The sequence below is a fragment of the Tursiops truncatus genome, chromosome 6 (genome assembly GCF_011762595.2).
Source record: "Tursiops truncatus isolate mTurTru1 chromosome 6, mTurTru1.mat.Y, whole genome shotgun sequence".
In the NCBI taxonomy this organism is placed as follows: domain Eukaryota; kingdom Metazoa; phylum Chordata; class Mammalia; order Artiodactyla; family Delphinidae; genus Tursiops; species Tursiops truncatus.
In genome coordinates this window covers 78,138,497-78,150,534 of record NC_047039.1, presented here as the reverse complement: position 1 = coordinate 78,150,534, position 12,038 = coordinate 78,138,497, and positions in this window count along the sequence as shown.

Below are 12,038 nucleotides of genomic sequence, written 5' to 3'. Positions count from 1 at the left end.
CACCCCAGCCCTAGCCAAGCTTGAGCCAGAAATATACTTGCCCCGCTTATGACCTCAACCTTGGGCAGGTATTGGCCCTCCTTAATCACTCATCACTGAGGTCATCACCTCCACCAACAGTGCCTTTGGACATAGGTGTTGCCAACCACTCCACATGGAGTGAACTCCCTTCCACCAAAGCACAGCCTGCCTGCTGCCCTGGCAGAACCTTACTGAGCTGAAGGGGGCGGGAAGTGATTGGATATTTGAATTACCATTCAGGAAGACACAAACGGAAAATTCTGCAACATCTCCATTTCCAGACTCACCAAGGGCCTAGTGCTCTGTGACCCCTGCCTCCAAAGCAGAGACTGTCACCAAAGATTTACTCCATCAATACTCGTGTGCCATTTCACATTCAGATATGACCTTTTTATCTGGGAGGAGACTGTTAGAGTAAGGAGGTGGTACCTACAGATATGACTTATCATTTTCATGACACCAATAATATTTATTTAATTTATTTAGTTGCCCTGGGTCTTAGTTGTGGCTCACGGACTCCTTAGTTGCGGCTCGCCAGCTCCTTAGTTGTGGTATGTGAACTCTTAGTTGCAGCATGCATGTGGGATCTAGTTCCCTGAGCAGGGATCGAACCCGGGCCCCCTGAATTGGGAGCACAGAGTCTTAACCACGGCGCCACCAGGGAAGTCCCTTATTTATTTTAAAAAACTTCTAAAAGTTTGAGTTTGTTGTGTGTATAGCAGGTGGTGTCATAAAAATTCGGACAGTCCTTTGAGGCCATGGATACAGGAGGAGGAGATTACAGAGCTCCAAAAAGGATTTCTGAAAAGAATGCAAAAATAGCCAAGAGTGTATTTGGAGCTATGGGAAAAGAAACTATGGTTAAAAAGGTTGGCTTCGCTCTAGAAGAGCTGAATTGTTGATGTTTTAGCATTCAATAAAAATAAATACCCTTATTGATTTGGAAGATTTAACAGTCAATAAAAATAAATGCCCCGGGAATTCCCTGGTGGCGCGGTGGTTAAGAATCCACCTGCCAATGCAGGGGACAGGGGTTCGAGCCCTGGTCTGGGAAGATCCCACATGCCATGGAGCAACTAAGCCCGTGCACAAATACTGAGCCTGCGCTCTAGAGCCCGTGAGCCACAACTACTGAGCCCGCGTGCCACAACTACTGAAGCCTGCACGCCTAGAGCCTGTGCTCCGCAACAAGAGAAGCCACCACAATGAGAAGCCCGTGCACTGCAACAAAGAGTAGCTCTGCCCGCCACAACTAGAGAAAGAGCCGTGTGCAGCAATGAAAACCCAACGCAGCCAAAAACAAATAAATAAATTTAAAATAAATAAATAAATACATGCCCCTATTGATTTGGACGATATGTTGTAGAAGACCCCTCAAAATAGATTCCGTTTTAGTCTTTTGTTTGTCAGTTTGGGTATTTGCCTGGTGTTAAACTTAAATCAGAGTTAATTTTCAGGATAAGACTGCTTTTATTCCCCTGCCTGCTTGTCATCTGCTATATTCTACACCTCTCCTCCAGCATAATTACTTTCTTAGTCTAATATTTTCTTTGGAGAATCTTCTTCATGATCGACAATTTCAGTTTATGGGTTATGCTGTAGCTCAGAATTACAAGGCATTTAGCTAGAAATGCCTAAAGAGTAAACTTGAGCCCTCACGTAAAACAAAGATAATGGTGTCATTTTCAGGGATAGCGCCATCTGAAACTAGCCTGCTGGGATTATTTGGCCAGTGGGTACAGGTAGGAAAGCAACGTGCCCAGGAAGCTTTAAAGGCCTTAGATGTTTGGAAAAAGCAGATTAACACAAGTACCACTGACACCAATTCTATAGCCTTCGAGAAATCATTGTAGTTGTTTTGTTTGTTTGTTTTTTATTGGAGTATAATTGCTTTACAATGTTGTGGTAGTTTCTGCTGTACAATGAAGTGAATGAGCTATGTGTATACATCTATCCCTTCCCTCTTGGAGCTCCCCCCCCCCCACATCTAGATCTTCATCTAGATCATCACAGAGCACCGAGCTGAGCTCCCTGTGCTATAGAGCAGGTTCCCACTAGCTATCTATTTTACACATGGTAGTGTATTCATGTAATCTCCCAATTCATCCCACCCTCCCCTTTCCTCCCTGTGTCCACATGTCCGTTCTCTACATCTGCATTTCTATTCCTGCCCTACAAATATGTTCATCTGTATCATTTTTCTAGATTCCACATATATGCATTAATATACGATATTTTTCTCTTTCTGACTTACTTCACTCTGTATGACAGACCCTAGGTCCATCCATATCGTTACAAATGACCCAATTTCATTTCTTTTTATGGCTGAGTAATATTCCATTATATATATGTACCACATCTTCTTTATCCATCCATCTGTCGATGGACATTTAAGTTGCTTCCATGGCTATTGTAAATAGTGCTGCAATGAAATTGGGGTGCATGTGTCTTTTTGAATTATGGTTTTCTCAGGGTATATGCCCAGTAGTGGGATTGCTGGGTCATATGGTAGTTCTATATTTAGTTTTTTAAGGAAACTCCATACTGTTCTCCATAACTAAAAATTAGATGGCATTTACGTCTTAAAATAGGTCAGCTCCTTAGGATAATGTTCAAGTTTTGTATATCCTCTACCAAAAAAACAATCTTTTAAGTATCTTTTGTCTTACTTCTGTATCATTCTGATAAAGCATCGTCCAGTGGACCCTGCTGCAGCTGATCCAACTTATGACTTCAGTCAGCAAGCTTTCTTTTGCTTTTTCTTAAATATTTATTTATTTATTTGGCTGCGTTGGGTTTTCGTTGCGGCATGTGGGATCTTTCATTGCGGTGCAAGTTGCAGCATGGGCTCTTCATTGTGGCGCACGGGCTTCTCTCTAGCCGTGGAGCATGGGTTTTCTCTTCTCTAGCTGCGTGGGTTCCAGAGCGCATGGGCTCTGTAGTTTGTGGCACACAGGCTCTCTAGTTGAGGCACGCGAGATCAGTAGTTGTGGCACGTGGGCTTAGTTGCCCCACAGCATGTGAGATCTTAGTTCCCTGACCAGGGATTGAACCCTTTGCATTGGGAGTTGGATTCTTTACTACTGGACCACCAGGGAAGTCCTAGTCAGCAAGCTTTTGAATATTTATTTGTACCACTCTATTTTTCTTATTCCCAGCATGAACCCATCTGTTACTATCTTCCTGTCTCTAGCTCTTTGTCCTTCTTTTTCAACATTCATAATTGTCCTCTTTTCTATCTACTAAATTGTGTTCCACTATTATAGGAAATCTCACTATAAGACAGACCTAGCAATACATTTTTCAAGATTAACTTTTAGTACAAATATTTCACAACTCTTAGCTCCCTACTCCAACTTACTCAGTTTTTATGATTATTATTTTTTATTACATACTTACTAACTTACTCATTTTGCATCTAGTGACTGTGTTCTTTTTTAATGTGTACTATCAGGGTTAGTCCATAAACCTACAATTCCCCAAATAGTATTTGCTACAATAAGGAATACCAATTAATACAACAGACTAGAGAGAGTACCAACGTAGACAATTATATGTATGCAAAACTCTGTATGTATGTTTAAAGAGGTTAAGGAAGAGTTGTTTAAGATAGGGTATTATAGAAACAGGATAGCATTTCAGTAATTTAAGGTGAATCCCTGCTTTATCATGTTTCAAAGTCAATCTATATGGAATAAAAATATAAACATTGAATCAAATTATAATAAAAATTGACAAAGATTAAATCATTTATTCAATATATAGAAGGAGGATAACGTCTTCATTTTTGAAGAAATTAAAAAATTGTAAATGGATGATTGATAGCTTCAAGAATATACGTATATGAAATTTCTATACCATTAAAAAACCCCAAAGGGGCTGATATATACAATACTTTTAAAAATTCATGTTTATAAAGAAGACATTCAAACTTGGAAGGATAAACGAAAAAGAGGATATCAGTGCATTTCACTAGACTGTAAGCTCTGAGAGGACAGGGACATTTCCTTGTACTTCACACATAATAGGTATGTAATAAATATTGAATAAATAAATGATAATAAATGAAATAAAAGCCAACTTCTAAAAGCTTATTACTGCAAGAATAAATATGTGAAATAAACAACTCTGGACAACTAAAATATGCCAGCTAAAATAGTTTAAAAAATTATACAGTATCAGCAGTGTTGTAGTAGAATTGGTACACCTTCCTTGTAGTGGGTATAAATTGGTTATCTCTTGGAGGTAATATGATAATTTGTAATAAGGGCGCATCATCCCCCATGCAGAAATTTATCCTAATGAAGTAGCCAAGGTTAGATATTTCATCAGATTTGCATCACTGGTGGTGTTTATGTCAGCAAGACAAGGATTACAGATCTACATTTCAATTTTAAGGGTCACCTGAGTTGAAGAACCTTGTAAAAGAGTTCTGCAATTTTTTTGATTATCTGCAGGGTTCTACTTGCAGAAGCATTTCCTTTAGTGATAGAAGGCCGGCGTAGACCTTGTATCAGTGAGGAAAAGCTAGATTATGTTGTGGTAACAAACAACCTTCAGATCTCAGTAGCTTAAAACAATAAAGGTTTTGCTCATGCCCGTCTTGGATGGGTTGAAGGCTCTACTCCACAGCTTTGTCATGCTTGGTCCAGGGCCTGGGCTAGGAGAGCAGGCACTGGCTGGAGTACTGGCAACTGTCATGGAAGAAGGGAAAGAGGACGTGGTGAAGCATGCACTGCATCCTAAAGCAACTGATTACATTTCATAGAGCAGCGAGCTCCGTGGAACGGGGAATTGGAATCCTGCCACATTCCTGGAAGGAAAGAGAAAACCAGACAGTTGTGAACAGCCGTCCTGATATCACAATCTCTTAGAGTAGAATTGTGGCCAAGGTAGTTTTAGTTTTCCACCTGCCTCTCTAATCAACAAATCTCTACTTCTGATGAAATTGATGATAACTATTCTGGAAGGAAGCAAGGCCTCCTTCAGATATTTTAACAGAAACTTTGATGTCAATATATATCAGATGCAGAAGGCAATGAGTCATTATGGCTTTCCATCCAAAGCAGCAAAATCAGATGTGCTGTCAAGCATCACAAATATACTTTCTGCACACAGCATCCATAAGAACTGTTTGGAAAATACAGTATCATTTTAAAGATATCAGTGTCTTTACCAGTTTCCTAAAAGGTGAAAGCAAAACAGAAGTTCGTTGTTGAGGGTGTCGACATGTAAATAAGAGATGAAAACCAGGAAATGGCTCCACTGAGTGATAGCAATAATTTTCTCCAACTACCTGTGTAATGAAAATGGTGAATCTGCTGGCTCTCCACGGCCTGCTTCAAAATGGCAGATGGCATGCCTGATGGGGAGGGGAAGTCTTCATCTCCAGGGCTATTCCTTCAGTTTCCTTCCTTTGCTTCAAGCCTTAATGTAGGATAACCATTTCTATGACATGTAACTTTATCAAGGGTCCTCTGATCATTCTTCTCAATGTAAAAAGCTTCCCTGTAGGATGTTTTAAGATAAAGACTTTATATTAAATCAACTCCATGTTTTAGTAAAGTGCCAACTTTTTAGAGTTGAGCCTCGTGTTCACAAAGAATACATACTGGTGGTGTAAATTTGTGAGTGTCAGGTAAGATTCTCTTTCAGCTTCTCTGATTTTGTGCATCCAGTGGGAAGAAGTATATCATATAAAAGCACTGTCACTTTTATGTCCCATTATATGTGGTGATAAATCTAAAAACAAATGCTATGTAAGCCTCACTATATTTCATTTCTTTGTCAATTTCTGACTGAAGCTTGGCCTGGTGGTAAGCAAAGTGAATCTGTATAATGATCATGATGTCACTGTATGTTTTCCTTAATTTATCTTCCTAGGAAACTATTCTTGGCCGAATAACATGGTGGTGATGATGGAAACTATACTTGAAGTGGCCATGCCACTTAAGGAGCATTCCATATCCCTTACACAACCATATTCTTTGGTCACAATCAAAGCCTTCATAAAATAATTTGAAATAAAAATATGTTTTCTACAAAGACAAAATCAAAGCAACAGAAAAGAAATCCAAGAAACAAAGATACATATGTCTGTGCCTGACTTACTGAGCCCTGCAAAGTTGATGTAATTAAGGTGCGTTGTTTACCAAAACAAACTCCTCTTCAGATAATTTTGTGGTTATTTGAATAACTAATAAACTGTGAGCTTTTGGTATTAAATCCTTTTTTTAAAATAAAGATGTTATTTAGAGATTTCTTTTTTTGGTAGACTTTCAGCCTTCAAGGACTCTCCATTAGTGTATGTCATATTACAGACAAAGCCATTAAAGCTTTAGTTGAAAAGCGTGGGAACAGGTAAGTAACGATAAATTTCTCATTTACATGTACCTTAACATTTTTATATCACTTATTAGCTTACAGAGTACGTTCTGTTGTTGTATTTGTGTTTAATTATTTGGTGTTTTCATCAAGCATTCATTGAGGTAGGCATTACCCATATTTGTCAGTTGAGTAACCTGAGGCCCAGAGACATTAAGTGACCTGCTAAGTGACACAAAGTATGTTATAGAAGCTAGACCTTCCAGTCTCAAGCATAGTGTTCTTTGTGTTATAGCACAGCTCAAGGAAACATCTTGAAAACATTTTCCCTCTCTTCTCTTGTTCAGAACTTCAAAGCTAATCACAAAAAACTAGTGACTTTCCCATCGTGATTTGATTTCCACTGTCTTGGGCTGAAAGAGTTGATGCCATGCTTTCCCCCCCATCGTTCTGGAAAGATCGTCAAATAGCTGTATTTTCAGTAACTGTCATTCTCCCACATATTGGGGGAGAAATTCCACCCACTACAGTAAGATGACCAGTAGCAGATGGCACCTGCAGGAAGGTACTCCAGACTTACAGGATTCCTAAGGGTCTGATGAGGTTTGACTTCTGTAACCTGAAGGCTCATCAAGGGAGAGCGTGTGGAATCCTCAAATAAGGTGGCATCAAAGATCCATGTCCGGTCTCTCAGGGCAGCTGCTGCTGCTCCCACACCTATAGAAACCATCTAGAAAGAAGCTTCATGAACAGCAGTGTGGGCTTCTTCCGTATTTGTGAGGTGAAATGATTCAGTGGGTGGCAGATTTTCATTCCTCTAATTTAAGTCTGCTTCTTATTTGAGTCTGCTTCTCCTTTGTTCCAAAGGAGTCTGGTGAGTTTTACCCAGTGTGAAAACCAAGGTGTAGGCTCTGTGCATAAACAACCCCTGGGCAAACAGAATTTTTCTCTTGGTCACTCCCTCTGGAGAAAGGCTACTGCCTTCTCTTCAACATTTTGTTTTTTTTTAAAAATAAAATTTCCCAACGCCATCAGCCTGGGAAAGTCTAATTGAATAGTACATTGGATGTGATGATGTGTTAAAAATATGGTGTATGATGACCCCAACGCAAACTGGAAGTCTGATGTATTCTCAAGAATCTGTTTGAAACATCCTCACTTTGATCAACTCACTTCCTTATTATTTTATAAATCATGAAGCATAAAAATCAGTTTATATTATGTTTTTGGAAAGAGTAACTGAGAGACTCTAGATATTTGCTTGATCCTGTGGTTATTTTGATGCTTAGACGTTCTACTTTATAAGCAGAAAAAATACTCTACTAAACTGATGTAAGTAATTGGCCAACTTGTTATGAGGAGGAAGTATTGGATACATTATAATTTGTTTACAGATTACCTGTCCTTTTACCTATTGATATAATACTCATCTCCCCCCTCAAATTCTTACTTCTCTTTGAAGCCTTCTTTGAGTAGTAGGGGGGAAAAGGTGGGACTCATATAGACCTGTTTATTAGTTACGTGAATTTGGGAAAGTTATATATTTTCTGAGCCCAAGTTATTTATAAAGTGTGGGTCATAATGATTATCGTGGAGAGCTGTTGTGAAAATTTAAAAAGATAATGTATATAAGACCCTTAGTGACTAGTATTTAGTATGTGCTCAATAAATGCTACTTTAATTATTTTATTCCAGCCTACATTGGTTGTCCCCCTCTCTGAATGCCTGTGGCACATACTGTTCCCTAATATTTCTCTAACGATAACCTTGTCTCCTTAACCAGCTTTTAAAGAAAGAATACTTTTTACACCTTCAGGATCTGGCACAATGCAGGAAATAATTTGGGGAAACACCATGAATCCTCCCAACGTCAACAGCCTGTGAATTGTGTAATAACTTATTTGGTAGAAGAACACACCAAGGAGTGTGGCCCCTATGATAAAGAAAGGCTGGAGCTAGCCAATAAAAACCTCATCAAATCCGATTCTGACTGGCAAAGTATACAAGTAAATTAAGGAGGCCAACATTTCTTACGTAAGTTGGCAACAGGTTGTGGTTTCTCTGCATTATCTCAAGTCTTTTGAATCCTAGCCCTTGAACAATTTTGACATAAGTCAACATTAAATGGAAAGATAAAACGAGAAATGAAGTCTTGGCAGGGAATTCCAAAATGGTCTGTGTTGCCACAGTTTCAAATCTCACCTTTGTTCACTTTGGAATATTAATACCAATGCTGTGGTTCAGAAAAGTTCCAGTGTATTTTTTCTTGTGTCTTTTTTAAAAGTTTTACTATCTGGATATATTTGCTTCTAATTGTTTCTAATGCATAGGTTAATTTTTTGAATAGTTGTACCTTTTTTTCTCTTTAAAATTTTAGCAAATATTTTCCTACATTATTAAAAATTTGCCGTTAGCATCATAAGCTTTGAACATTTAGGATGTTTCTAATATTTTGAATCAAATGCTGCCCCAATGATACATCTTTTTACACGGAGATTTCCATCTCCCCTTTAATGACTATTTAGGCTAGATTCTCCAAAGTGGGATCTCTGGGTCTAACTACATGAAAAAAAACACTTTAAATCTTGATTTACATTTCCAAATGTTCTTAAGGATTGGACTAATGTGTACTCCATCAACAGTGGAAGGGAATGCCTCTTCATCATACCCTTGCCAGTCACTGTTCTTTGAGGCAAGGTGGGGAGTTGAGGCAGATTCTCAACCACTACGCCACCAGGGAAGCCCTCATTTTTTTTTTTTTAAGGTAAGTCTTCCTTGATGATACTTTCTTTTTTTAAACAATTTTATTGAATTATAGTTGATTTACAATGTGTTAACTTCTGTATAAATTCTGTATAGCAAAGTGACTCAGTTATACATATATATGTATATATACATATGTATACATATATATATGTATATATACATTCTTTTTCATATTCTTTTCCGTTATGGTTTATCACAAGATATTGAATATAGTTCCCTGTGCTATACAGTAAGACCTTGTTGTTTATCCATCATGTGTATACTAATTTGCGTCTGCTAATCCCAAACTCCCAATCCTTTTCTCCCCACCCACCTTGGCACCCACGGGTCTGTTCTCTATGTCTATGTGTCTGTTTCTGTTTCGTAGGTATGTTCATTTGTGTTGTATTTTAGAATTCACATATAAGTGGTATCATACAGTATTTGTCTTTCTCTTTCTGACTTACTTTGCTTAGTATGATAATCTCTAGGTCCATCCATGTTGCTGTAAATGACATTATTTCAGTCTTTTTTATTGCTGAGTAATATTCCACTGTATATATATCTATCACATCTTCTTTATCCATACATCTGTCGATGGACATTTAGGTTGTTTCCATGTCTTGGCTATTGTGTTCATAGCTAGTGCTGCTATGAACATAGGGGTGCATGTATCTTTTCAAATTATAGTTTTGCCTGGATATACGCCCAGGAGTGGGATTGCTGGATCATATGGCAACTCTATTTTTAGTTTTTTGAGGAACTTCCGTACTGTTTTCCATAGTGGCTGTATCAGTTTACATTCCCACTAACAGTAAAGAGGGTTCCCTTTTCTCCACACACTCTCCAACATTTGTTATTTGTAGACTTTTTAATGATGGCCATTCTGATTGTTGTGAGGTGGTACCTCATTGTAGTGAAAATAATTTTTAATGGTTCCATAAAACAAATGTGCAACTTCACTAACAGATATTTGTATAATTACTAAATATTTGCTATTATGTGTAATATGGTGAAAATTTTAGGATAGAATCTTAGAGGTGGAATTACTGGATCAAAGGGCAGGGACATAAATACTGCAAAATAGCTTTCTATAGAGAGGTAACAATATGCATCCCAACAGAATGTGAAAATGTAATCTAACCTCATTTTGCTAGCTTTGAGCACTATTATAACTTTAACTAAAAATATTTGCTTCTTTAATTGGGTCATTTGTAGAGACGTGGATGGATCTAGAGTCTGTCATACAGAGTGAAATAAGCCAAAAAGAGAAAAACAAATATCGTATATTAACGCATACACGTGGAATCTAGAAAAATGGTACAGACGACCGGTTTGCAGAGCAGAAGTAGAGACACAGATATAAAAAACAAACATATGGACACCAAGGGGAGAAAGCGGGGGTGGTGGGGTGGGGGTGGTGGTGGTGGGATGAACTGGTAGATTGGGATTGACATATATACACTAATATGTATAAAACAGGTAACTAATAAGAATCTGCTGTATAAAAATATATATACAATAAAATTTAAAAAACTAAAATTTCCTTCTTTGATAGATTTGAGTTATACATCACCATTTTGCTTTGCTGCAAAGTTGAACATTTATTAGAACATTTGTTTATTGATTATTTGCCTCTATTCTTCTGTGGAATACATGTTTGTATTCTTTCCACACTTAAATATTTATTATTTTTTGGAATATATTATTCTTGGATGTTATTGGATATTGTTCTTTGGAAACTAAAAATGTACAAAAAACATAATTATATGTATTCTTAACACCCCCAATTATCTACTATTAATGTTTAATTTTTTTCAATCTTCCTTTTATATTTTCAAGGAAAAGTCATCTACTTATAATTTATATGGTCATTATACATAATTCATTTTGCTTTTCTTCATAATTGGAGGATTACTGAAAATTCTCAGCATTTTATTGACAGCATGAATTCTGGGGATTTGGGGGGGGGGGTTGGAAACCAAGTCATACTTATCCTTCTCTGATCCAGAATCTGTTTCTTTCCTTTCAAAAGTTTTTGAAATTTATTACATTCAATGACCCTTGTCTTTGTTGGGTTGCCCTTGAAGAGTTTTAGATATTTTCAATTTTTTTCTTGTTTCTGTTGTTCATTTTATTGGCTACTGGGGAAAAGAGATTTAATGTTATAGTTAAATATTAGACAATCCAGAAAGTCCCTTCTTACTCTTATTTTTGTCACCAGGGTAAGGTGAGGATTTGGCATAACGTCTGTAAGCTGGGCCAATTTTCTAATACTGCCTGCCAGATAGTATTAGAAATGTTTCTAAATGGTATCTGGTTGGTTTGGAATGCTTTCTTTAACATATAGTAAGTTTTCCTCCTCATCAGAAAATATTTAATGACTATCCATTTTATTACATTAATTTGTCAATTACTGTGCTAATATCCTCTTTTTCTATATATTTTTATTAAATATTCTGATATATGAAAGAAGTTCCTTATTTTTATTTTATTTTATTTTTTTTTTGTGGTACGCGGGCCTCCCACTGCTGTGGCCTCTCCCGCCACGGAGCACAGGCTCCGGACGCGCAGGCTCAGCAGCCATGGCTCACGGGCCCAGCCTCTCCGTGGCTTGTGGGATCTTCCTGGACCGGGGCACGAACCCTTGTCCCCTTAATCAGCAGGTGGACTCTCAACCACTGTGCCACCAGGGAAGCCCCAGTTCCTTATTTTATTTGTAAACATTTTATTCTCATTCTTCCCTGTTTGCTTTTCTAGAAAATATTTATCAATAGAATTATTTTCTCATCAAAAATTCTCTTTGAAATTTTCTTATTAAATTCTTTGTAAAACTTTAAGCTATTGGTGCTTCCCTGGTGGTGTAGTGGTTAAGAATCCGCCTGCCAATGCAGGGGACATGGATTCGAGCTCTGGTCCGGTGAGATCCCACATGCCACGGGGCAACT